The sequence below is a fragment of the Symphalangus syndactylus genome, chromosome 3 (genome assembly GCF_028878055.3).
Source record: "Symphalangus syndactylus isolate Jambi chromosome 3, NHGRI_mSymSyn1-v2.1_pri, whole genome shotgun sequence".
Classification (NCBI taxonomy): Eukaryota; Metazoa; Chordata; class Mammalia; order Primates; family Hylobatidae; genus Symphalangus; species Symphalangus syndactylus.
Genome location: NC_072425.2, coordinates 63,066,717 through 63,092,895, shown reverse-complemented (window position 1 = coordinate 63,092,895; position 26,179 = coordinate 63,066,717).

The following is a 26,179-nucleotide window of genomic DNA, read 5'->3' as shown; positions in this document are numbered from 1 at the left end:
TTGCCTGTTCACTCTGATGATAGTTTCTTTTGCTGTGCAGAAGCTCTTTAGTTGACCCAGCCATCCCATTACTGGGTATATACCCAAAGGACTATAAATCATGCTGCTATAAAGACACATGCACACGTATGTTTATTGCGGCACTATTCACAATAGCAAAGAGTTGGAACCAACCCAAATGTCCAACAATGATAGACTGGATTAAGAAAATGTGGCACATATACACCATGGAATACTATGCAGCCATAAAAAATGATGAGTTCGTGTCCTTTGTAGGGACATGGATGAAACTGGAAAACATCATTCTCAGTAAACTATCGTAAGGACAAAAAACCAAACACCGCAGGTTCTCACTCATAGGTGGGAATTGAACAATGAGAACTCATGGACACAGGAAGGGGAACATCACACTCCGGGGACTGTTGTGGGGTGGGGGGAGGGGGAGGGACAGCATTAGGAGATACACCTAATGCTAAATGACGAGTTAATGGGTGCAGGAAATCAACATGGCACATGGATACATATGTAACAAACCTGCACATTGTGCACATGTACCCTAAAACCCTAAAGTATAATAAAAAAAAATTAAAAAAAAAAATATAGCAGTAAAAAAAAAAAAAAAAAAAAATACAAAAATTAGCCAGGTGTAGTGATGTAGGCCTGTAATCCCAGCTCCTCAGGAGGCTGAGGCAGGAGAATCTCTTTAACCCGGGAGGTGGAGGTTGTAGTGGGCTGAGATTACACCACTACACTCTAGCATGGGCAACAGAGTGAAATTCCAACTAAAAAAAAAAAAGCCATTGGCAGCCAGATGTGGTGGCACATGCTTGTAATTCCAGCTACTCGGGTGGCTGAGGTGGGAGGACCACTTCTGTCCAAGAATTTGAGACCAGCTCAGGCAACATAGCAAGACCCCCATCTCAAAAAAAAAAAAAAAAAAAAAAGAAAGGAAAAAAGAGCCAATGGCCAGGGAAGTGCTTAGAAAACATGGGAGCACCTTCTTCCCTTCTCTCCAGCTCCTCACTGGGTGCCCTCAACACCTCTTGCTGTCATTTCTTAAGCTTGCCCACATTTGTAGGTGGCAAATTGCATCACTCTCTTGCCAGCCAAACTTTTGTGACACTTGCTGGTTGTTCCAATATTTAAAATATGAATATTCTGGGAAGCAACCACAAGCTGCCTCAACCATGGAGGCCTCAGAACACACTTGATGTTTGGAACAACTGTCTCTTATCATACTGGATCACACCTCTGGAGGGGTGCGGGACTCAAATGTTCGGTTTCCTTGGCCTTTCCCCACATCATCTAAAGCAGAACACTGTGGACCTCACAGCCGAATTTTTGGTAACTCACCCACTGTTCTAGTCTGTTGTTATGCTGCTAATAAAGACATACCCAAGACTGGGTAATTTATAAAGGAAAGAGGTTTAGTTGACTCACAGTTCCACATGGCTAGGGAGGCCTCACAATAAAAAAAAAAAAAAAAAAAAAAAATATTTATGCTATATACTTTCCCCCAAATGTGTCTTCATTAATTCAGCCATGTGACCATGATATTTTTAGGTCAATGAAGAGTAAATATAAAAGCATGTTTCTGAACAGCATGCTAGCAGCAGTGAACACAGGCATGGGTGTAGAAGGTTTTCAAAAGGAGTTTATCATAAAGAATGCCACATATGCCATTGCCAATGCTAGGAACATGGTGACCAAAGACACAGTTGGCATGCCTGGCACGATCTCTGGCCTGTGACTATATTCCACAATGATGATCATGAACAAGATGGTGACTTTGAAGGATCCCATGTCAGGCATGAAAAAAATGATGTCTGGCCTACTTACACAAACAAAACAATATACCTTCAGAGTCCATCAGTAAGCTGGAAGTAGATATCAAAGCTTTTAACATCAATAATGAAGGCTCTAGTGATTTATTTATTGACCAATAACAAAATTGTTGAAATGTTTCTGAATGAAGTGATAATAGTGACAATGAAGATGTTGACACTGCAGGAAAAGCACCCATAGACGACAGGATGAAAATGTGTCATGGGCTTATTGAAGGACTTGACCAGCATGCCTTCATAACAGAACAAGAGGTCACGCCAGTTTGTAAAATCAAAGGGAGACTTCTAAGACAAAAACTGTTGTTAATGAGGCAGAAGACTCTGAAGTAAAGATTTTTTAAAACCATCCAGCAGAATGCCCCCTCAAACCTAAAAGACCCACTTCCTGAACCCTCAACTACTTCTGATGCTTCTTCTCACCTAAAAAATTAAAATATAATATACAGTAACCTTTTAATCAATACACAACATCATAGGTGCAGACTGAAAGCCTGCCGTTGTTTGCTATTGCTGTTGTTTAACAGCTGATAGGTATTCCATGATGCTACTGTCATTCTTAGTGAATCTGAACACACTGTATTTTCACTGTACTAATGGCATGTCATTTTTGTAACCATTAGGTATTTGTGTGTGGATAGTGTAAGGAAATGATTATCAGTAGAATATAAATTTAGAGTCAGGAATGATGGCGATATCAAACAATCACAAATTGTCCATATGGATCTTATAGTTCAATGTATACAAATCTTATTTCATGCACAAAATTATTTAAAATATTATATAAAATTACGTCGAAGGTATGTGTATAATGTATATATGAAACACAAATGAATTTTGTGTTTAGACTTGGGTCCCATTCCTAAGATGGCCCATTATGTATAGCAAATATTCAAAACCCCCTCGAAATTCAAAAACCAAAACACTTCTGGTTCCAAGCATTTTGCATAAGGGATCCTGAGCTTGTATTCTCACATGCTCCTAGTGAAGAGAGCAATTTACATGCCTGTGAGTAAAGTTATTTGGTAGTAGACACAAAAAGCCTTAGAAATGCTCTAATCTTTGATACAGAAGATCTACTTCTAAAAATTTAACCTAAAGGGCTTAATCTGAGATATGACCAAAAAACTGGTTTAAATTGAAGAAAATAAAATGCAGCATACAGGGATTTAAAGAACAAAATACAGATAAAGTAAACTTCAATATGATTAGAGCTATGAAAAAAATCAAATGCATCAAAACTTTTCAGTTGTGCATAGAAAAAATTAGAATATGCCTTATGTCCCTACTGGATTTCAGAGAGGTTAGCACAGTCTGATATACTATTTTCTTCAGTGATAGTTCTGAAATAAAGGAAGGTTAATGGATTTACTGTATCATCTGTTAGAGTGGCTGCTACTTGGTCATCTAAACACTTCTGAGGTTTGCACATCAGAAATGTATTTATTTTGATCTTGGTTGTAGAATGGCAGCATTGTTTGGGAGGAAATTTTACATAAATTAAAATTAAATGAAAATATAGCATTACTAGTTCTTATATTAATAGTCATTTGGATAGATAGATGATAGATAGATAGATAGATAGACAGACAGATAGATGATAGACACACATGTATCTCCATCAGTTGGTTAGGTTGTCACAAAATGACACTATGGGGAAACAAATTTGCTTCAGCATGGTCATAGGCTGAATTGTATCCTTTCAAAATTCAAATGTTGAAGCCCTAACCCTCAGTACTTCAGAATGTGACTCTATTTGGAGACAGGTCCTTTAAAAAGGTAACTAAGTTAAAATGAGGCAAGTAGGGTGGGCTGTAATCAAACCTGACTGATGTCCTCATAAGAAGAGGTGATTGGGACACACAGACATGGGCGAGAGCACAGAGGAAAGACCTTCTGAGGACACAACAAGAAGGTGGCCATCTATAAGCCAGGAAGCATCCTCAGAGCAAGCCAACTCTGCTGGAAACTTGATGTCAAATTTCCATTCTCCAGAACTATGAGAAAATACATTTGCTGTTTAAGCTGCCTAGTCTGTAGTATTTTGTTATGGCTACCCTAGCAAACTAATGCAAGCATGAAGACATAACCATCCATATTCCAGGGCAATTTGAATCGTTTTTAAAAAATGTAAGTATAACTTTTAAGGTTGCAGAGTAACAGTGATTCTCAAGGTATGCATGGTGAAGGACCACTTTTTAAAATTTCAAATCTATTGTAGACCAATACTCTGAAAAATACAAAATCACATGTTTGGATGTTGCAGCAATGTCAAAGTGCTATGAAAGTTTCTGAACACTCTCAAAGTCTGTACTTATCTTGTCATAGAGAGGTAACAAGTAGTAAGTACATGGATCTACTGCTCCATGAGCCATTCTGAGTAAAACTGCCATAAATTTCATTTTGTCCAACCCCTTCAATTTACGGCTAAGAAAACTAAGATCCTGAGAGTTCAACACTTACTCAATATCACAAAACTTGCTAAATTTTCCTACAGCAATCATGTTTCCATTCAACCTTAAATAAGTCACCAATATCCTCAATCTGTTTCCTTTCCAGTTATGCTAATATCAGCCTGATTTCTCTCAATTTTTCTTCCTAGATGTATATATATCCACTTCTGTCATCATTAATATTTAGGAAAACTGAGTCATTTAATTATCTGGTTTCAGAAATTCTACCTCTTCTCTCAATAAATTACCTTTGCCACCTGTGAAAGACTCTTGCCTTCTGTACATTTTGCTTTCATGTACTTAAAACACATCGTATTATCAATCCTCTTGTGCAATCTTCCCTTCATTTTCCACCTTTGATTTGCCTGAGCTTTTGTACACTCTCAAAATTTATTCTGTAATCTTTTTCAACCACTTCTGTCCCAAATGTTTCATATCTTGCATATGCCTCTTGCTCACCCTTGATTACTCTCCACTTTGCTCCTTCATTTCCATGGTCTCTGTGAAGCCTGTATCGTGTTTATCATTGAATGGTCCACATAGCCCCTCGGCACATGTATTAATTTTCGTTCAAATGCTTGCCATTTCCCTCTGCATCCTTCACTTCCATCAACACATCTTATTTGTTTCCAATCATCACAGCCCATATTCTACAAAAGACTGATTTTGTAGGCAGTGTTTTCTTAACTACTCTTCCTTAAAGATTTTTTAGAATATTTTTAATGAGATTTATAACCCTAAAATTATTTCCATGTCTTGATTATAAGTAATGATGGTACCTATCATGTTTTTCTCACTAGCTTTCTAGGTGACCAGTTGTATGATGTTGGCTAGTAATTTAAATTCTATAGGTCATTTTCTTTATCTTTAATATAAAATGGTTGAACTAAATATTTATAGGCCCCATCTGGCGCTAACATTCTAAATTCTAAATATTTACTATGTTATTCACATCTATTTCTGAAAAAGATAGCTTAATCGATCATAACTTTTGGAATATTCTATTGCTTTTCCTGCCATCTAATCCCACCTATCTTTCAAGGTTGATATCAGATTGCATGCCTCCATTAAGTCATTCCTCATTATTCCAGCCAATATTCATTCCTCTATACTTTAATTCCTCAAAGAGTCATATCTTATATTGATTATTTAGCCCTTAAGTATCAACTGTAGAATATATCCAAGTTCATTGTCTCCTCAATAAATATGTACTCTTTGAAGACAGTAGATATGAAATTTTAAATATAACATATATATTACGTTGAACAATACAAAATTGCCTTTTTCTTTTTGAGATGGAGTCTCACTCTGTCACCCAGGCTGGAGTGCAGTGGCACGATCTCGGCTTACTGCTGCAGCCTCCACCTCCCGGGTTCAAGCGATTCTCCTGCCTCAGCTTCTTGAGTAGCTGGGACTACAGGCGCCTGCCACCATGCCCGGCTAATTTTTTGTATTTTTAGTAGAGACAGGGTTTCACCATGTTAGCCAGGATGGTCTCGATCTCTTGGCCTCATGATCCGCCCACCTCGGCCTCCCAAAGTGCTGGGATTACAGGCCTGAGCCACCAGCATCTGGCCAAAATTGCCCTTTTAGAAACAACTAAATATCAACTTTATGTTTCAATCAAATATATAAAATGTATTTAATTAAAACTCTATTGAGCACTTACAATTTGACATCGTGGTAGATAACTTTATATATAGTGTTTCATTTAAGAGTGAAAACAGCCTAATGAGATAAATATTGTTGTCTCTATTTTACAAACAAGGGAACTGAGGCTAAAATGGCTTAAATAATGTGCCAAGGTCATACAGTTGACAATATGCAGAACCAGGAGTAAAACTGAGATCTCCTCTCTAATTCCAGAGTTCTTGCTTCTTCCTCAAATTTTGTAGAACATAGCACAGCAAAAGTAAATATTGGTTTCTAATTTATAATAGAGAATCCCAATTGTGAAAAAAACCTTTGAAAGTTATGTTTTTCTGTAATATTGTATTTAGCCATTTACAAAATAAGATGGCAGCTCTGCAAGTATTAATACTAATATAGAATATATCAATGATATTCTGTTGAGTGAAGCAAGTTGTTGAAGAACAAAATTATAATATTATTCCACTTACAGGTTTAGAAAAAATCTACAAATATGCCTTCATAGTAATATGAAAAATATATAATTATATATTTATGTATATAAAAATAGTATTTGGAAGCATGTATGAAGCATACAGCAAATGATCTTTGAAAACTTAGAGTGAGAACAGGAAGTAAAAGCTAGGGAGCTTCCTAATGTTACTTTTCATTCTTCTAAATTGTTTGCATCTTTTCCAACACTTATTTTATTTTGTCTAACAGAAAAAAGAGGAAGAGTCCTTTCCCTCAATTTTTCATTTTAATGATAAACTACCTTCCCGATTAGAAACATCTCCTTATGGTTTATTTAAGCACCTTGTGTTGTAAAATGTACATGTTCTATCGCTGATCACAACATAGAAAACTATACCTGTCCATGTAAGAATTGATACTTAATTACCACTCTGTCTTTCTTCATATTCCCTATTTCTCATTCCCATTGTGATCATTGTAGTTTCCCACTGAACAAACAACAGAAAATCTGCAGTGACTTATAAAGGGCAAGCTGCAAGAGACAGATGGAATCCCACTGAGCCCTCCCCTAGCAGCAAGATTACCTTTACTACGGAGTTGGCATTAATCCACCCTAGAGTTTTAAAGGATAACTCCTCCTAACTTGATTTTCTTGTCTTTTAATAAGTCTTTTCATCTCTTAACATTTTTATGACACTTCTATTTAAGGCATCAGCCATTTTGTGGCTTAACAAAGCATACCAGTAGGTTGCTCCATAAAGGTAGGTAGGATCCATAATGATGCCCCTGAGAATTGCCTCCCACACTGTCTAGAGATGTTCAGTCCACCATCATACTAAATGAAATTTTACCAATTAGGAATGAATAGCTGCTAAGGGATTTCTTATAGAATGAAAATGACTTTGGAGACCTGTGAATTCTCAGACATTTATGTAAATCACTTTACTGAGATAAATATTCTCCAAAGACCCAGCTGGCCAAATCGTTGTTTAGGTCAAATGCCTTAGCAACAGGTGACAGATTCAAACCCTTATGATTGATTGAGGGTGTGCTTCTCCAGAAAACCCTACAAAGGAGGGAGGGAAGCAGATTAAGCAAGAAAGGGTGTGGTTTCAAGTAAACCAGGGCCAGATCCAGCACTGTCCTACCTTAAGATGTAAGAGTTTGTGTCCTTTCTCAGGCAGAATTGGCATCAAATGGGGAGGGCATAAATTCTAGGATTCTCTGGGCTAAGGAATAGACAAGTCCCCAGAAAAGGTTGGTGAGTGTTAGCAATTAGTCTCAGCCCTTCAAGCAGCTGAGGGGATGTATATGCTGGCTGAAAAAGTGAGTGGGACTAGGCCATGGCCCAGAACATCTCCTGCCAGAACTTTGATGAAGAACAGAGAAGAACAAAAAAGAGGTAATTGTGAATTCCGGCATTGAAGAATGTGTGGAAAAGCCAGAGATTGGATTAGACTTTATTCCCCTCATTAAGAAATCCCTGAAGGATAAGGCAAAAAAAGGGGGGGGGCAGGAAGTGAAAAACATTTATAAAGGTTTTAAGGAATTCTAAAACAAAATTGTTGCCCATTTAAAATTAACTTTAAAATATAAACACAGAACTTCATTCTGTCATTGACTAGATTAATTATTTTCCTATTAGAAATTAAAAGCTGAGAACACTAAAGAATGAAGTATTATACATCTTCCATCATCTATTTGCAAGCATCACCTTGAAAAGCAATGGAAGGAAACATGTCGGTAGTTAGGATTTACTAGACACACCCACGTTTCTTATCCTCAGAACTCTACCAGAGAGAAGAGAACAGACCTACGATTTAGTGTCATCACATGTGTGGATGCTCATTGAACCCTCCTTGATTAATGTGACATCGTAAAGCACCCCCTGGAATGATACCTCAGCCCACTAAAACCTCCTGAAAAATATCTTTCCCAGAAATATATTCACTCCTTTCAGACTCTGTGGCTTTCAGAGCGGTGTCAACTTATAACAGCTTCTTGACATTAATTACTGTGCCACCCCATAAGTTCAACTCTCTGAAAAGCAGCCTGAAGCTGTCAGAGAGGGTCACATATTTTAATATCCACTTACCTTGACACCAAAGTAATTTGGAAGATGCTCACTTTCAGCTCCGCAATCCCTTTCCAACATTCGGAGGAAAGTGACCCACCATCCAATTCACAAATCTTGATTAATTCCTTCCACTTAGCATGTCCCAATTTCTGCCAAGGTATGTGGTCTGTAGATTGACAGTCTCGTTAAGAGCTTATTCAAGTGCTTGATTATACGGCTTTGGAAGTTTCTTGAGCCCTGAGAGTCTGAGGAGTAGACTCTCCCCCCCTTCCCATTGCAGCACCATACCATGTCTAATACCCAGAGGCAAAAAGGCAAAGAGGCCTCAGATCTAAGACAGTCAGTGCTTAGCCCCCCGGCACACAAGTTCTAGAAGCAGCAGTTTCTGTCCTTAGGTTTTCTCTTCAGTGGCACCCAGGTGTCTGCCCAGTGTTGCTCCTCTGATAGGGTTTCTGAGGATTCAGGGAAAAGTAAAGAACTCCAAAGACAGGCACGTGAAGGGATTGTGCACTCAAAATCTTTACCTGGAATCACTCTCCAAGGATGTAACTATTAGTGAAAGCTAAAGATCAAAGATAGAGAATAAAAGTAACTCAACTGGTTATGAATTTCTGAATAGGGTAAATGATGGCAGAAACCTCTAAGAGAAGCATTATATTCTTATTTAAAAGACATACCCTCTATCCCACTGACAAATTTCCTCTTCAATAGAAGCTAGAAAATGACAACAATAATTTGACTCTGCTAAAAGAAAGGTTCAGTCTCCTTCCTAAGTAGTTTGGGCCCCTGCCATTTCTTTTAGGCCAGTTCATTGGAACTTAAAAAGTACTTTTCTAGTGAAACCACATCAGTATGGGAGTTAAGGTCTTCACAACTTGTCATCATCAATTTAACCATATCATTTCAAATGTCATCATGTGTTTGAGACATGAGCTTTAATCTCAATAATAAATTATTACCCACATTTTCAGATTAAAAAAATATGACTGAGGCATAAAGTCATACAGTAATTTTCCCAAAGTCACACAGTTAAAAAAATAATAATAATAAACAGGCTAAGCCAGCATTGAAATGAAGGTTTGCCTGACCCCATAGCAAAACACATTCATAACCACTGTGTTCTACTTTCTCTTAGAATGACTATGGAGAAAACTCTTCTACCAAAAGGAGTAGGGTGTCCTCCACATGTAGTAATGTTTAATGAGAAATGAATTAGGTTTCCAAATCAAAAAACGCCCAAGCCACATTTTTTTTTCCTAAGGCCATCCCGAAAATGAGAATAAAAACAGTCTTCCAAATTCCTGACAGCCCAACCCATCCTAGTCTCAGTTCAGTAACCACCTCTTTCTAGAAGCTTTCCCTATCTCCTTGCCCATCAGACCAGGTTAGAGGATACAGCTTCATGCTCCACAGCTTTCTGGATTTACCTCTGTTCCTACACTCACCTCATTGTATTGTAAGACCTCTGCCCTTTCTATCTCTTCATTGGACTGTGTGCTTCCTGCTGGCAGGAACTGTGTGTTCTTCCTTTGATCCCCAGGGACTAGTGCTCAGTAATGTACCAGCTGTAATTGACTGGTCTGAGCAAGGGTAAAGGCTGCAGGGAGATAGAGAAAGGGGTTGTAGGGATACTGGGATCCCTTGGAAAGAGTCTCCCCTAGGGATCCTGTTTGGTCCTAGGTAGGCAGGACCCTCCTTTTCTGCTCAACCTTAGACATCAGTCTGCAGCATTCTACCAGTATCCCTATATTCTCATTGCAACAGGGAAAGTGAGAAGAGGAGATATCACACTGTCTCTTAAATGTCTTTGTTTCATTTGTTAGCATTCATCAAATAAGCCGGTCTAGGCACAAAGGGAACTGAGGAGTCCAGTTTTCCCATGTGCCCACAGAGGACAGAAGAACTGGAAATGGGTAAGCACTAACAAACACCATGATGCAGAACTTTTCTGCTTTGTACCTTTGATTATGCAACCAAATATTTAGATTATTTTTCAGAAAGGTAGGTAGCCACTGACTGAAGAAAGATTCATTGATTATTTAAAGGAAAACTTGGAAGCAGTATCCACTTCGCTTTCTTCTTGAATAAACCACTATCATGAGCATTTCTTCATAGGAATAAGAAGGACCTTGAGTTGAAGAGGCAAAGGTTGAAACTGATCTCTGATTGGCACATTGGGTGACTGTGAGAAAACAGCAAGTGTTGTGGAAAAATGAAATGCCTGAAGCCATCTGGCTAGGACAGCCACTTTAATAAAAAGCACAAAAATTATACCTGGGCTAGCCTCACATAGCCCGTTAGTATCCATGAAGCTTTTTTTTTTTTTTAAGGGAAGAGTAGGTATTCTTTTTTGATTGTAGTGAAATATAACACGAAAGTTACCATTTTGACCATTTTAACATGTATACTCTATAACATTAAATACATTCACAATGTTGTGCAATCATCACTGCTGTCTAGTTCCAGAATTTTTTTATGCCCCCAAATGGAAATGCTCTACCCATCAAGCAATCTCTGTCTATTTCCCCTCCCCCTAGTCCCTGGAAACCACTAATCTGCTTTCTATCTCTGTGAATTTGCCTGATCTGGATATTTCATATAAATTGGACCATACAATATGTGGCCTGTTGTTTCTGACTTCTTTAGCATGTTTTCAAGGTCCATCCATGTTGTACCATGTATCAGTACTTCATTCTTTCCATGAGTAGATAATATTTCACTGTATAAATATACTATGTTTTATTTATTTATCAGTTGGTGAACATTGGAGTCTTTCCATTTTTGTAGCTACTATGAGTACTGTTGCTGTACACTTTCATATGCAAGTTTTCACCCAAACACCCATTTCCAATAATTTTGGATATATACCTAGAAGTGGAATTGCTGGGTCATAAGATAATTCTATGTTAACTTGAGGAACCCTACAAAGCTTTTTAACATACTTATTATATTTAATCTTCTCAACATCCCTGAGCTATGTATTATCATCCCCATTTTACAGATAGGGCTCAATATTCAGAACATTGCCAAGCTAAACCTTGATTCACCATTCTACAGTAAAGATTTTATAAGACCACAATGAAAACCCAACTGAGACATTGATTTCTGGGTATATTTCTCCACTCCTCCCCCACCATCTTAAAAATAAAATAAATCTTAAAATAGAACATTCCGTAATAGTGATAGAGGAGAATACTGCAGACTCTAGGATAAAGGAAACCCTGCGGACCCTTCCTAGCTTCTCCATTCTTGTGTATGCTTCATTAATTCAATATTTAAGTCATTGGTTTCATTATCTTGAGGGAACTAGCACTGTAAGAATGAAAAATAAAACAAAAACTAGACCTGTTTCATATTTTCATACATGGAAATGACTCATTGTCCCAAAACATCAAAGGTAGTGGTGTGTAAGAAAGTAATAAATGCAAAGAAATGGGCGATGGACGTCTCACCCCAAAATCCCCTTAAGCTGGTAAGCAACTACAGCAAAGCCTCAGGATACAAAATCAATGTGCAAAAATCACAAGCATTCCTATACACCAATAATAGACAAACAGAGCCAAATCATGAGTGAACTCCCATTCACAATTGCTTCAAAGAGAATCAAATACCTAGGAATCCAACTTACAAGGGATGTGAAGGACCTCTTCAAGGAGAACTACAAACCACTGCTCAATGAAATAAAAGAGGACACAAACAAATGGAAGAACATTCCATGCTCACGGGTTGGAAGAATCAATATCGTGAAAATGGCCATACTGCCCAAGGTAATTTATAGATTCAATGCCATCCCCATCAAGCTACCAATGACTTTCTTCACAGAATTGGAAAAAACTACCTTAAAGTTCATACGGAACCAAAAAACAGCCTGCATTGCCAAGACAATCCTAAGCCAAAAGAACAAAGCTGTAGGCATCACGCTATCTGACTCTAAACTATACTACAAGGCTACAGTAACCAAAACAGCATGGTACTGGTACCAAAACAGAGATATAGACAAATGGAACAGAACAGAGGCCTCAGAATTAATACCACACATCTATGACCATCTGATCTTTGAAAAACCTGACAAAAACAAGAAATAGGGAAAGGATTCCCTATTTAATAAATGGTGCTGGGAAAACTGGCTAGCCATATGTAGAAAGCTGAAACTGGATCCCTTCCTTACACCTTATACAAAAATTAACTCAAGATGGATTAAAGACTTAAAGACTTAAATGTAACACCTAACACCATAAAAACCCTAGAAGAAAACCTAGGCAATACCATTCAGGACATAGGGATGGGCAAAGACTTCATGACTAAAACACCAAAAGCAATGGCAACAAAAGCCAAAATTGACAAATGGGATCTAATTAAACTAAAGAGCTTCTGCACAGCAAAAGAAACTGTCATCAGAGTGAACAGGCAACCTACAGAATGGGAGAAAATCTTTGCAATCTACCCATCTAACAAAGGGCTAATATTCATAATGTACAAAGAACTTAAACAAATTTACAAGAAAAAAACAAACAACCACATCAAAAAGTGGGCAAAAGATATGAACAGACACTTCTCAAAAGAAGACATTTATGCAGCCAAAAAACACATGAGAAAATGCTCATCATCACTGGCCATCAGAGAAATGCAAATCAAAACCACAATGAGATACCATCTCACACCAGTTAGAATGGCGATCATTAAAAAGTCAGGAAACAACAGATGCTGGAGAGGATGTGGAGAAATTGGAATGCTTTTACACTGTTGGTGGGAGTGGAAATTAGTTCAACCATTGTGGAAGACAGTGTGGTGATTCCTCAAGTATCTAGAACTAGTAATACCATTTGACCCAGCCATCCCATTACTTGGTATATACCCAAAGGATTATAAATCATTCTACTATAAAGACACATGCACACATATGTTCATTGCAGCACTATTCACAATAGCAAAGACTTGGAACTAACCCAAATGTCCATCAATGATAGACTGGATTAAGAAAATGTGGCACATATACTCCATGGAATACTATGCAGTCATAAAAAAGGATGAATTCATGTCCTTTGCAGGGACATGGATGAAGCTGGAAACCATCATTCTGAGCAAACTATCACAAGGACAGAAAACCAAACACCACATATTCTCACTCATAGGTGGGAGTTGAACAACAAGAACACATGGACACGGTGGGGGGAGCGGGGAACATCACACACCAGGGCCTCTTGGCGGGTGTAGGGCTGCAGGAGGGAGAGCATTAGGAGAAATACCTAAATGACGAGTCGATGGGTGCAGCAAACCAACGTGCACATGTATATCTATGTAACAAACCTGCACATTGTGCACATTTACCCTAGAATGTAAAGTATAATAAAAGAAGAGGAAAGCACAAAATATATAAAATACACAGAATTATATAGAGAATTGATGGAAACAAAAAAAGAAATGGGCGAGGGAGGGCAGAAGTGGAGATATGGAAGATATAGGCAAAAGAATTTCACCTCCTGCCTTGCTGCAACACACATTCTGTGGCTAAAAGTCCTGAGAAACTTTGAATAGCTGGTGTTTTAACTTTTGGATAGTTTTTGATCCAGTTCAAAGCTATCCATTTCTGGAAACTGGCTCCTTCTTCCACAGGATAAGAGTGGTGGGTGGGGAGATCTAGAAGCCAGGTTTGCACATTGGGAGCCTGACCATTGGTCTCAGTTGACTGAAACTGAAGAAGGCTGGGCCAGATTATTTTGCCTAAAACTTGGAATTCAAATTCAAATTCGGAAAGTAGTTTATCTCTGCATGTAGTTAATACCATAATGTGAAAACAGAGCTATGGAGTAGCCACATAGTGCTTTATAGATAAACTAGTAACTTAAAAGATGAGCAGAAGGGATGGAACTGGAGGTCATTATGTTAAGTGAGATAAGTCAGGCACAGAAAGATAAACTTCACTTGTTCTCACTTATTTGTGGGAGTGGAAAATCAAAAGCAACTGAACTCATAGAGATAGAGAATAGAAGGATGTTTATCAGAGGCTGGGAAGGGTGGGGGCAGTGTGTGGGGGAAGTGGGAATAGTGAATGGGTACAAAAAAATAGAAGGGAACAAGATCTAGTATTTGACTGTACGACAAGGTGACTAGAGTCAAGTATAATTTAATTGTACATTTCAACATAAAAGAGTATAATTGGATTGTTTGTAACATAAAAGATAAAACCCTCCAAGGTTAGATACCCTATTTTCTATGATGTGATTATTACACATTTTATGCCTGTATCAAAGTATCTCATGTACCCTGTAATTATATACATCTATTATGTACCCATAAAAATTAAAAATATTTTTTTTTTTTTTTTTTTTTATTATACTTTAGGGTTTTAGGGTACATGTGCACAATGTGCAGGTTTGTTACATATGTATCCATGTGCCATGTTGATTTCCTGCACCCATTAATTCGTCATTTAGCATTAGGTGTATCTCCTAATGCTGTCCCTCCCCACTCCCCCCACCCCACAACAGTCCCCGGTGCGTGATGTTCCCCTTCCTGTGTCCATGAGTTCTCATTGTTCAATTCCCACCTATGAGTGAGAACATGCGGTGCTTGGTTTTTTGTCCTTGCGATAGTTTACTGAGAATGATGTTTTCCAGTTTCATCCATGTCCCTACAAAGGACACGAACTCATCATTTTTTATGGCTGCATAGTATTCCATGGTGTATATGTGCCACATTTTCTTAATCCAGTCTTTCTAATCCAGTTGTTGGACATTTGGGTTGGTTCCAACTCTTTGCTATTGTGAATAGTGCCGCAATAAACATACGTGTGCATGTGTCTTTATAGCAGCATGATTTATAGTCCTTTGGGTATATACCCAGTAATGGGATGGCTGGGTCAAATGGTATTTCTAGTTCTAGATCCCTGAGGAATCGCCACACTGACTTCCACAATGGTTGAACTAGTTTACAGTCCCACCAACAGTGTAAAAGTGTTCCTATTTCTCCACATCCTCTCCAGCACCTGTTGTTTCCTGATTTTTTAATGATGGCCATTCTAACTGGTGTGAGATGGTATCTCACTGTGGTTTTGATTTGCATTTCTCTGATGGCCAGTGATGAGGAGCATTTCTTCATGTGTTTTTTGGCTGCATAAATGTCTTCTTTTGAGAAGTGTCTGTTCATGTCCTCTGCCCACTTTTTGATGGGGTTGTTTGTTTTTTTCTTGTAAATTTGTTTGAGTTCATTGTAGATTCTGGATATTAGCCCTTTGTCAGATGAGTAGGTTGCAAAAATTTTCTCCCATTGTGTAGGTTGCCTGTTCACTCTGATGATAGTTTCTTTTGCTGTGCAGAAGCAGAAATGATGCCGCATAGCTACAACTATCTGATCTTTGACAAACCTGACAAAAACAAGAAATGGGGAAAGGATTCCCTATTTAATAAATGGTGCTGGGAAAACTGGCTAGCCATATGTAGAAAGCTGCAACTGGATCCCTTCCTTACACCTTATACAAAAATTAATTCAAGATGGATTAAAGACTTATATGTTAGACCTAAAACCATTAAAATCCTACAAGAAAACCTAGGCAATACCATTCAGGACATAGGCATGGGCAAGGACTTCATGTCTAAAACACCAAAAGCAATGGCAACAAAAGCCAAAATCGACAAATGGGATCTCATTAAACTAAAAATATTTTTTAAAAATAATGAGGTAGGTGGATCACGAAGTCAGGAGTTCAAGACCAGCCTGGCCAAGATGGTGAAACCCCATCTCTAGTAAAAATACAAGAATTAGTCAGGCGTGGTGGCAGGCGCCTGTAATCCCAGCTACTCAGGAGGCTGAGGCAGAGAATTGCTTGAACCTGGGAGGCAGTGGTTGCAGTGAGCCGAGATCACACCACTGCACTCCAGCCTGGGTGACAGAGCGAGACTCTGTCTCAAAAAATAATAAAAATAAAAAAATAAAAAATAAAATAAGGAGGGGTTACACACAGAGAGAGAGGGGAAAATGAAGCTGTGGCACCAAAACAAAAAGTGGAAAAGGGGAAGAGGGGGAGAGAGGAAGTCAGTGCTTGCCTATTCCAGGTCCAGTCCCTTCCTGGAAACCTAGGATTCTGTGTGAAACCCTCTACCCGTGTCATAAATTCCATTTGGCTTCAGCTATCTGGCAGACTGACCGTCTGTTCACTAAGCCATTTCCTTGGGCACACAGCCAAACTACACTCCCAGCCTCTTAATACAATTAGTTGTGGCCATGTGGCCAGGCCCTGACCCATGAGATGAGAGGAAGGGATATTCTCTACATTCAGTCTTGGCAATAAGAACTCTCCCCCTGACTCTCCAATCAATCTTTCCTCCTGCGCCAGTGAGGTGTCAGCACCCAGAGCAACGGCAAAAGCCACACATTGAAGATGTCCGAACCTCAGTAGTCTAAGTACCTGAAAGAATGCTCGGAGCAGCCATCCCACCCTCACCAAGCAGGTTTTATAAGCTCAAGAAATCCATTTCTCTGTGTTGAGATTTTACAGAGATTTCAAGCTTTGTGTGACACAACACCAAGCTTTATCTAAACTGATACAAGGCAGTTTGAGTGGGCTTTTCTTTTGAAACCTGCCATTGAAAAGTCTTAAAACCTCACACCTCCAACAGGCATCTCTCCTCATTTCAGTTGCTGCCTGTTGAAAAGGTGGAAGATCTTGGGCCAAACACTTCGCGTGCCTGTGTTCCGGGGCCTGCAGAAAAGGGCAGAGGTAAAGGATTCAATCTCCAGAATGTCAAACAAGGCCACCTCAGGTGACCTCACACACCCAAACACACTGCCTTTGTTCTGGGAGATATTCTTTGAATGCTTTACCAGGTCTCAGAGTATATCAGCCTCCCTCTCAGAGTCTCTATATGGCTGTGCAAGCTAAAAGCAAAAGCCTTTCATGTGGAAACTTTGTGTTTCTATTGAAGTCTGTACTGAAATGTGTTTCCATTCCAAATGATTCCAGCAGATTTCCAAGATGGCCCAATAACACCCTGCTCAATTATTAGAGTTCTAGTAAAGAAGGGGCTGACTAAAGAAAACGGTCTTACCAAAGAGCTATGTTGACAGCCACTGTGCCTGTAAGGGTTCTGGAAAACGCCAGGCATGAAAAGGATAGTTTTATATGTATAATATGCAAATGCCTTATTTTTCCCATTTAAGCAGTAACTCCTGCCTAAGACCAAATGGAATGGAGTCGCAAGTGCTGCTAAGAGAGAGAACCTGTAAGGCAGACCTTGACATTATTTTACAAACCTAATTGGGCTGTCTGGTCAATAAAATATCTCCAGGAAAGATCTTAAAGTGCAATGGCGCTCATTACAAGCCCAAATGCTTGCTTTAAATAGCATGTAGTTTTTAATAGTATTTAAACTAATGATCTTCATTGTCTATAACGTGTAAGATTGAAGGTGTGACAGTGGTTAAATTCAGGGCAAACAACAAAGATATCTTACCTTGAAGCTGTTTTATCAATCTTTCAAGAGGAAAAAGCCTCCAAAATGTGGGGAAATATTGGAGCCACTGTTTTGAGTGCATTTTTTCAGCAGTTATGCCAAAGGCTTGGGGGATCCTGAGCACATAAAACCAACCACCATCCAACCCAACTGCACTCTTTCTCAAACCCTTCTGATGCCTCCTTTTACTATTTTGCTCTTGCCTCTAAAACAAATCCCACACAATTTGATAAGCTAAGTATGTGAAAGATCACAAAACCAAAATAGAATGTGGCCTTTTGCATTCCTGAGAGACCCCATCCATTTCCTCAGAGACATGTGGTGGTGGGAGGGGGTGAAATTTCCTCAGCACCTTTTCTCATATTTCAATATTGTGATCCACAAAAGGGCAGTGATAATATGGAAGAATTTTCAGCAGGACCATACTGTTTCCTACTTGAATATTGCATACTAAAAGACACAAATAATCTTATCTAATTTTTATAAGGAGAGTATGAAATGAAAACTACAATTCCTGGTTTACAGATTTGAAGAGTAGACTAGAAGAGGATATAGAGGTCAACTAGCCAAGAGAGAGACTTCTGATTTTAAGAACAGGGTTCATTTTGTGCTCCACATACTCTTTCCGATGTGAAGACCTATTGATCTAATATTGCTTTTTCCTTCAGGACTATTAAACTAAGTCTAGGAGAATGTCATTGACACTTATTATAGCCTTATAGACAAAGGAGAAATATATGGATAGATACTAAGGATACACATAGTACAATTTACAGCTGATTCTACAGCCCAATCCAAAGATTACTGATTGAGTAATCAGCTGAGGTTGACCAAAAGAATGACTGCTAGTAACAGTCAAGCTCACTCTCTGACAAAGTTCTGACTCACACTTATCAATTGCTTGTGATTAACACATAAGATGAACACTCATCAAATTTGTTGTAAACAAAACACTGTTGATGGTTAATAGGTTAGGTGGCAAAACCACAGCAAAGACGGCATTCAAATTCCCTGCCCATGTACAATGTTCTTACAAACTGAAACAGGCTCTAGGGTTCTCTGTACCTGCTGCTGGTTGGAGCAAGAGGAGATAATTGATTCAAATTGTGTCAATCAACTTCCCATACTTGGAACTGATAATTGGGGTAGAAACCATAGTGGCTAGCCAAGTGCCCTGGTCTAAAAGTAACATAAACCCAGGGACTGCAAGCACAGAGTAGGGGTAGCCCTGATTAGGCATGAGAAAGTAAGATGGAAGGTATATTCTGTTAAGAAAGGAAAATGTGAAGCAAACTATCAGAGAAGGGTGGATAAGAGGTCATATGACCCCAGACTAGTCTAGCCTTTTCACATTTTTCTGCCTGCTTTATATTTGCTGGCAGCTGATTAGATTGTGCCTACCCAGACTAAGGGTGTGTCTGCCTTTCCCAGCCCACTGACTCAAATGTTAATCTCCTTTGGCAACACCCTCACAGACACACCCAGGATCAATACTTTTTTTCATCCTTCAATCCAATCCAGTTGACACTCAATATTAACCATCACAAGTCTGTCCCTTGTCAACTTGAACCCATACACATCTCCTGAGATCATATGTAATCTTCAAATAAAGACAATAATAAGGTCATAATTATGCCTAACATAATACAACTATCCTTTGTACAACCAGAAACACACCAATCCCCAACCCAAATGCTATTACAGAAAGTTAACAATACTAAAATCCTGATATAAAGTCAATAAATCTTATGTCACATGATAAGTGGAAAAGAAAATAAAGATATTTTCTTAGTTCAAGTGTATACATGCACAAACATGTTTTAACAAAACAAGGAGGAAATAGGACAATTACAGTCCTCATTTTTGCAACTGGTCATGTGGTCGTAGCTAGTATTGATGACTACCTTCTTCTACTACCCATTTTTTTATTCCCTTTGCCTTCAGCAAGCACCTCAGCAGGTTGTGGACTTTTCCCTGATGGAATAACCCAACCCTTCATTCCTGAAGGATCTGGGTAATTTGTAGTCCTGCCTGGATTGGGCTGTTGTAGTTTACCATTGACCTCAATCACTGGGCATGGTAATATTAAGAGAGACCCTAATGGATCTCCTGTATTCTATGCATAGTCTTCCTTATCTCCATTGTAAAGTAGTAGACTGATTTCATCTTGACAGTCCGGGTCAATCATCCCAGCCAACACTGTAACTCCCTTCTTAGCCTATTGACTTAGGAGGAGCCCAAAGTGTGCAGGTGGCAATCTTAACTTCCAGTTCAGTGAAATTGTTGTTGTGTCTCCTGGTGGCAGTGTTCCTCCCTCTGGAACTAAGACGCCTAGGCCAGCAGAACGTAATGTCGTGGGAAAAAGTAGCAAAAATTTTGCTAGTGGATCACTAGGGGTGATGGTGAGTGATGCCACTTCCACTTCCACTCCTTGATTCCTGGACCTGTGAATCCTGGCTATGGGAGAAGCAGTACCATATATTGGATGCTGATGCGGAGCATACACAGCCTTCTGGAGAATTTTGCCCCAGCCCTACAAAGTATTGTCACCTAGTTGGTGTTGTAATTTTGACTTCAAAAGGCCGTTCTACCATTCTATCGATCCAGCTGCTTCACGATGATGGGAAACATGGTAAGACCAGTGAATCCCACGAACATGATCCCACTGCCACACTTCTTTAGCTGTAAGGTGAGTGTCTTGGTCAGAGGCAATGCTGTGTGGAATACCATGATGGTAGATAAGGCATTCTGTGAGTCCATGGATGGTAGTCTTGGCAGAAGCATTGCGAGCAGGATAGGCAAACCCATATCCAGGGTAAGTGTCTATTTCAGTGAGGACAAGCCACTGCCCTTTCCATGACTGATGAGGTCAAATATTATCAACCTGCCACCAGGTAGCTGGCTGATCACCCCAAGGAATGGTGCCATATTGAGGGCTCAGTGTTGGTTTCTGCTGCTGGCAAATGGGCACTCAGCAGTGGCTGTAGCCATGTCAGCCTTGGTGAGTGGAAGTCCATGTTGCTAAGCCCATGCATAACCTCCATCCCTGTCACCATGGTCACTTTGTTCATGGGCCGATTGAGTGATAACAGGGGTGGCTGGGGAAAGAAGCTTAGTGGTGTCCATAGAACGGGTCATCCTATCCACTTGGTTATTAAAATCCTTCTCTGCGGAGGTCACCCTTTGGTGAGCACTCACATGGGATACAAATATCTTCACAGTTTTTGACCACTCAGAGAGGTCCATCCACATACCTCCTCCTCACATTTCTTTGTCACCAATTTCCCAATCATGCTTCTTCCAAGTCCCTGACCATCCAGCCAATGGTTATTGATGGTTATTGGCTATAGCCCATGAATCAGTATATAATTGCACATCTGGTCATTCCTCCTTCCATGCAAAGTGCACAACCAGGTGCACTTCTTGAAGTTCTGCCCACTGGAAAGATTTCCTTTCACTGCTGTCCTTCAGGAATGTCCTAGAAAGGGGCTGTGGTGCTGCAGCTGTCCACTTTTGGGTAATGCCTGCATATCGTGCAGAACCATCTGTGAACCAGGCCCTAGTCTTCTCTTCCTCTGTCAACTGATCATAGGGAGCTCCCCAAGAGAACATCTGTACAGGCTGGGGGAGAGAAGGCAGGGTGGCAGGAGTGGAGACCATGGGCATTTGAGCCACCTCCTCATGTAACTTACTTGTGCCTCCAGGACCTGCTAGAGCTTGATCACGTATATGCCACTTCCATTTGACGATGAAATGCTGCTGTGCACGGCCCACTTTGTAGCTAGATGGGTCAGAAAACAGCCAGTTCATGGAGGTAGTTCATGTCACATGGTGACTTGATGACCCATAGTCAAACGTTCAGTTTCCACCAAAGCCCCGTAACAGGCCAAGAGGTATCTCTCAAAAGGGGAGTAGTTATCTGCAGAAGATGGCAGGGCCTTGCTCCAAAATCCTAGAGTCCTCCATTGTGATTCACCTATGGGGGCCTGCCAAAGGCTTCGAACAGCATCCCCATTTACCACTGACACCTCAAGCACCATTGAATCTGCTGGGTCATATGGCCCAAGTGGACAGCAGCCTGGATCTGTTTCAGATCCCTCTCCTGTTCTGGACCCCACTCTCGGTACCAAAATCTGTATTAGTCAGGGTTCTCTAGAGGGACAGAACTAATAGGATAGATAGATATCTGGGAGTTTATTAAGTAGTATTAACTCAAATGATCACAAGATCCCACAATTGGCCATCTGTAAGCTGAAGAGCAAGGAAGCAAGTCCAAGTCCCAAAGCCGAAAAACTTGAAGTCCGATGTTCGAGGGCAGGAAGCATCCAGCACAGGAGAAACATGTAGGCTGGGAGGCTAGGCCAGTCTAGCCTTTTCACATTTTCCTGCCTGTTTTATATTCTGGCCACACTGGAAGCCGTTTAGATGGTGCCCACCCAGATTAAGGGTGGGTCTACCTTTCTCAGTCTGCTCACTGAAATGCCTCCTTTAGCAACACCCTCACAGACACACCCAGGATCAATACTTTGCATCCTTCGATCCAATCCAGTTGACACTCAGTATTAACCATCACAGTGATGAAAGGTGAATCATAAATTGGGGCCACAGCAAGGCACAGGAAAGGGCATGTGTTCCAGGCCTGAGTTTGAATCCTGGCTTCTTTGTTTATTGGCTGTGTCAACTCTGGCAACTTTCTTAATCTCCCTGAACTACCAAGAGTTCAAGCTGTGTTCAAATAGGAGAAATAGGTTCATGATTAACTACTAAGGTGTGATAACATAATAGGATGCATTGTTTCCCATATAATAACATGTAATAATATAAGGTAATTAAGATACAAAATAATTATAATGAATTTTAATATATTATAAGAATTAGCATTACTATATGGGTACAATGGGTTCTCATCACAGAGACTACAGTAGTCTGAAATCTGCATGAACATGGACATTCTAGACCTTCTAGCATAATAAACAAGTTTACATAAGAAACAATCCCTTGTGCATTGCAGTTTGTAGGTTCAAACTTAGAGGTGATCCAAAGGTACTCCATCAATTTCAATACTTCTCTATTTTAATGATGAACAAATGAAACATTAGTAGATACAATTATAAGAGGAAAGTTACTCATCACTACCACTGAACTCCTTGTACTTGAGTAGAGATTCCTAAAGCCTTTTTCTCTAACTAGATTGTGTTTTCTTTGCTGACTTTCTCATCTGTAGAATGGGGACAATAGAGGGGCAACATGCCACCATTACAAGAATTGAACAAGCACCGAGTATGACACTCTACAAATCCGAACTGTAGCTAATTTTACACAAACAGAGGCATTCATGTGTTTTGTACCAGAGCAGGTTCAGAGCTTAAAAACTCTCAGCAGAATTATCATAATTATAGACCAATTGAATTGCTTTGAATAAAATAAAAACCACAGATTAAATATGGTGCCTTCAAAGGTGGTATGCCATGTAGTTAGTCTCTTAATTAAAATTGTAGAGTAACATTTGCCTATTTATAGTGAGAATATTTTTGGGAGTTGTCATGTAATGTTTGTATCCCTCCAAAATGCAGTGTTGAAACCCTAACCCCTATGTGGGGGTATGTGAAGGTGGGGTCCCCAGGATGGGATGAGTGTTTTACAAGAAGAGGTAGAGACACCAGAGCTCTCCCGCTCTTTCCACTATGTGAGGACACAGACAGAAGGTGGCCATCTGTAAGCTAGGAAGAAAGCCTTCACCAAGAACCCTGATCTCAAACTTCCAGCCCCCAGAACTCTGAGAAAATAAATGTCAGTTGTTGAAGCCACCTAGCCTATGGTATTTTGTTATAGCAGCCTGAGGAGACTAGCACAGAAGCCATTGTAAACATATTTGGTTAATATTGGTTATTCTACTTACCAACTCAAGTCTGAAAAAGTAAAAACAAAAACAAAAAAAGGGACCAAAAATTATCAAGAATTCTGAAATTCTGAATTCTTCAGGTACAATTACAGGTGAAGTTACAATTCCCCAATAGGAGTCTAAGTTTCTTGAGAGTAAGGACTATTTATTGTTTGTTATTGTCTATACTTACCACTTCTAATATAAGTAAATGTGTGGTAAAGTGACCAGATCCCAGATACCTTCTTCTTTTCTCCATTTTTTTTTTTTTTTAAGATGAGATCTCACTATGTTGCCCAGGCTGGTCTCAAACTCCTGAGCTCAAGCTATCCTCCTGCCTTGGCTTCCCAAAGTGTGTTCTCCATCTTAAAACACCATATGTAAGTAGAAAAAGAAACACATTAATTACCTAAATAAACACATCTATATTTAAAACTGGATTTGTAGTAATAGAAGTTACTCTTCCAGAAATTTGCTTTTTGGCATATCAAACTATTTTCCACTCTTCTTGATGCATTGATCACTTTCTTTTTCTTTTCTTTTTTTTTTTTTTTTTTTTTTTTTTTTTGAGGTGGATTCTCCCTCTATCTCTCAGGCTGGAATGCAGTGGTAGGATCTTGGCTCACTGCAACCTCCACCTCCTGGGTTCAAGTGATTCTCCTGTCTCAGCCTCCTGAGTAGCCAGGACTACAGGCGTGTGCCACTACACCCAGCTAATTTTTTTTATGTTTAGTAGAGAAGGGGTTTTATCACGTTGTCCAGTCTGACCTCGAACTCCTGACCTCAAGCAATCCGCCCACCTCAGCCTCCCAAAGTGCTGGAATTACAGGCGTGAGCCACCATGACTGGCCTGATCATTTTGATTCCACTTCACCTATCCATACCTTCCCATCCTTTGATGCACTGTTCATTCAGGAAATTTTCCATATGTTCTCCAGCCCTTACTGATCTGCCTCACACGCAGATTTAGAAAACACCTGTGTTCTGCTAGACAGTTAAGAAGTTTTTCCATTCATCTAGTGATGCACACTTAGGTTGATTCCATATCTTGGCTACTGTGTGTACAATAATCATAGGGGTGCAGATATCTCTTCAACATACTGATTTCCTTTTCTTTAAATATATACCCAGTAGTGGGATTGCTGCATCATTTTGTAATTATATTTTCAGTGTTTTGAGGAACCTCTGCACCATTCTCCACAGTAGCTGTACTAATTTACATTCCCACCAATAGCATATGAGTTCCCCTTTCCCTGCATCCTCACCAGTATTTATTTTTTACCTTTTTGACAATAGCTATTCTGAGGTAAATTGATAAAGAAAATGTGGTACATGCACACAATGGAATACTGCTCAGCTGTAAAAAAGAATGAAATTTTGTTGTTTGTAGCAACATAGATGAACCTGAAGAACATCATGTTAAGTGAAATAAGCCAGGCACAAAAAGATAAATATCACACATGCTCTCATTTACATGTAGAAGCTAAAAAAGTTGATCTCATAGAAGTAGAGAGTAGAATAGTGGTTTCCAGAGGTTAGAGAGGATAGTGGAGTGGAGGAATAGGGACAGGTAAATTAAGGGAAACAAAATCATAGCTAGATAGGAGAAATAAACTCTAGCATTCTATAGCGCTGTGGGGTGACTATGGCTAACAGCAATGCATTATATATTTTCAATTAGTCAGAAGAGGATTTTGGATATTACCAACACAAAAAAGTGATAAATGTTTGAAGTGATGGATATGTTTATTACTCTGATTTGATCCTTGCACATTGTATAAATGTTTCAAAATATCACTCTGTACCCCTTCAATATGTGCAATTATATGTGCAATAGTCTGGTCTCACATTGCTATAAAGAACCACCTGAGACTGGATAATTTATAAAGAAAAGAGGTTTAATTTACTCACAGTTCTGAGGGCTGTACAGGAACCATGACTAGGGAAGCCTCAGGAAACTTACAATCATGGCAGAAGGTGAAGAGGAAGCAGGCACGTCTTACATGGCCAGAGAAGGAAGAGAGTGAAAGGGGAAGTGTTACACACTTTTAAATAACCAGATCTCATGAGAACTCACTCTCATGAGAAAAGCAAAGGGGAAATGCACCCCCATGATCCAATAACCTCTTACCAGGCTCCCCTCCAACATTGGGGATTACAATTGACAGGAGATTTGGGTGGGGATATAAATCCAAACTATAACAATTTGTCAATTAAAAATATTTTTTAAAAAAGATTTTTTACTCAGTTGTTATTTCTGACATCTCAAAGTAGCTCCCCTGTAGAGGAAAAAACACTAGAATTCAAATGTTAAACTCTGGGTTCAAACTCTGGTCTCATTAGTCACACAGGCTATGGCCATTTGTTATTTAACA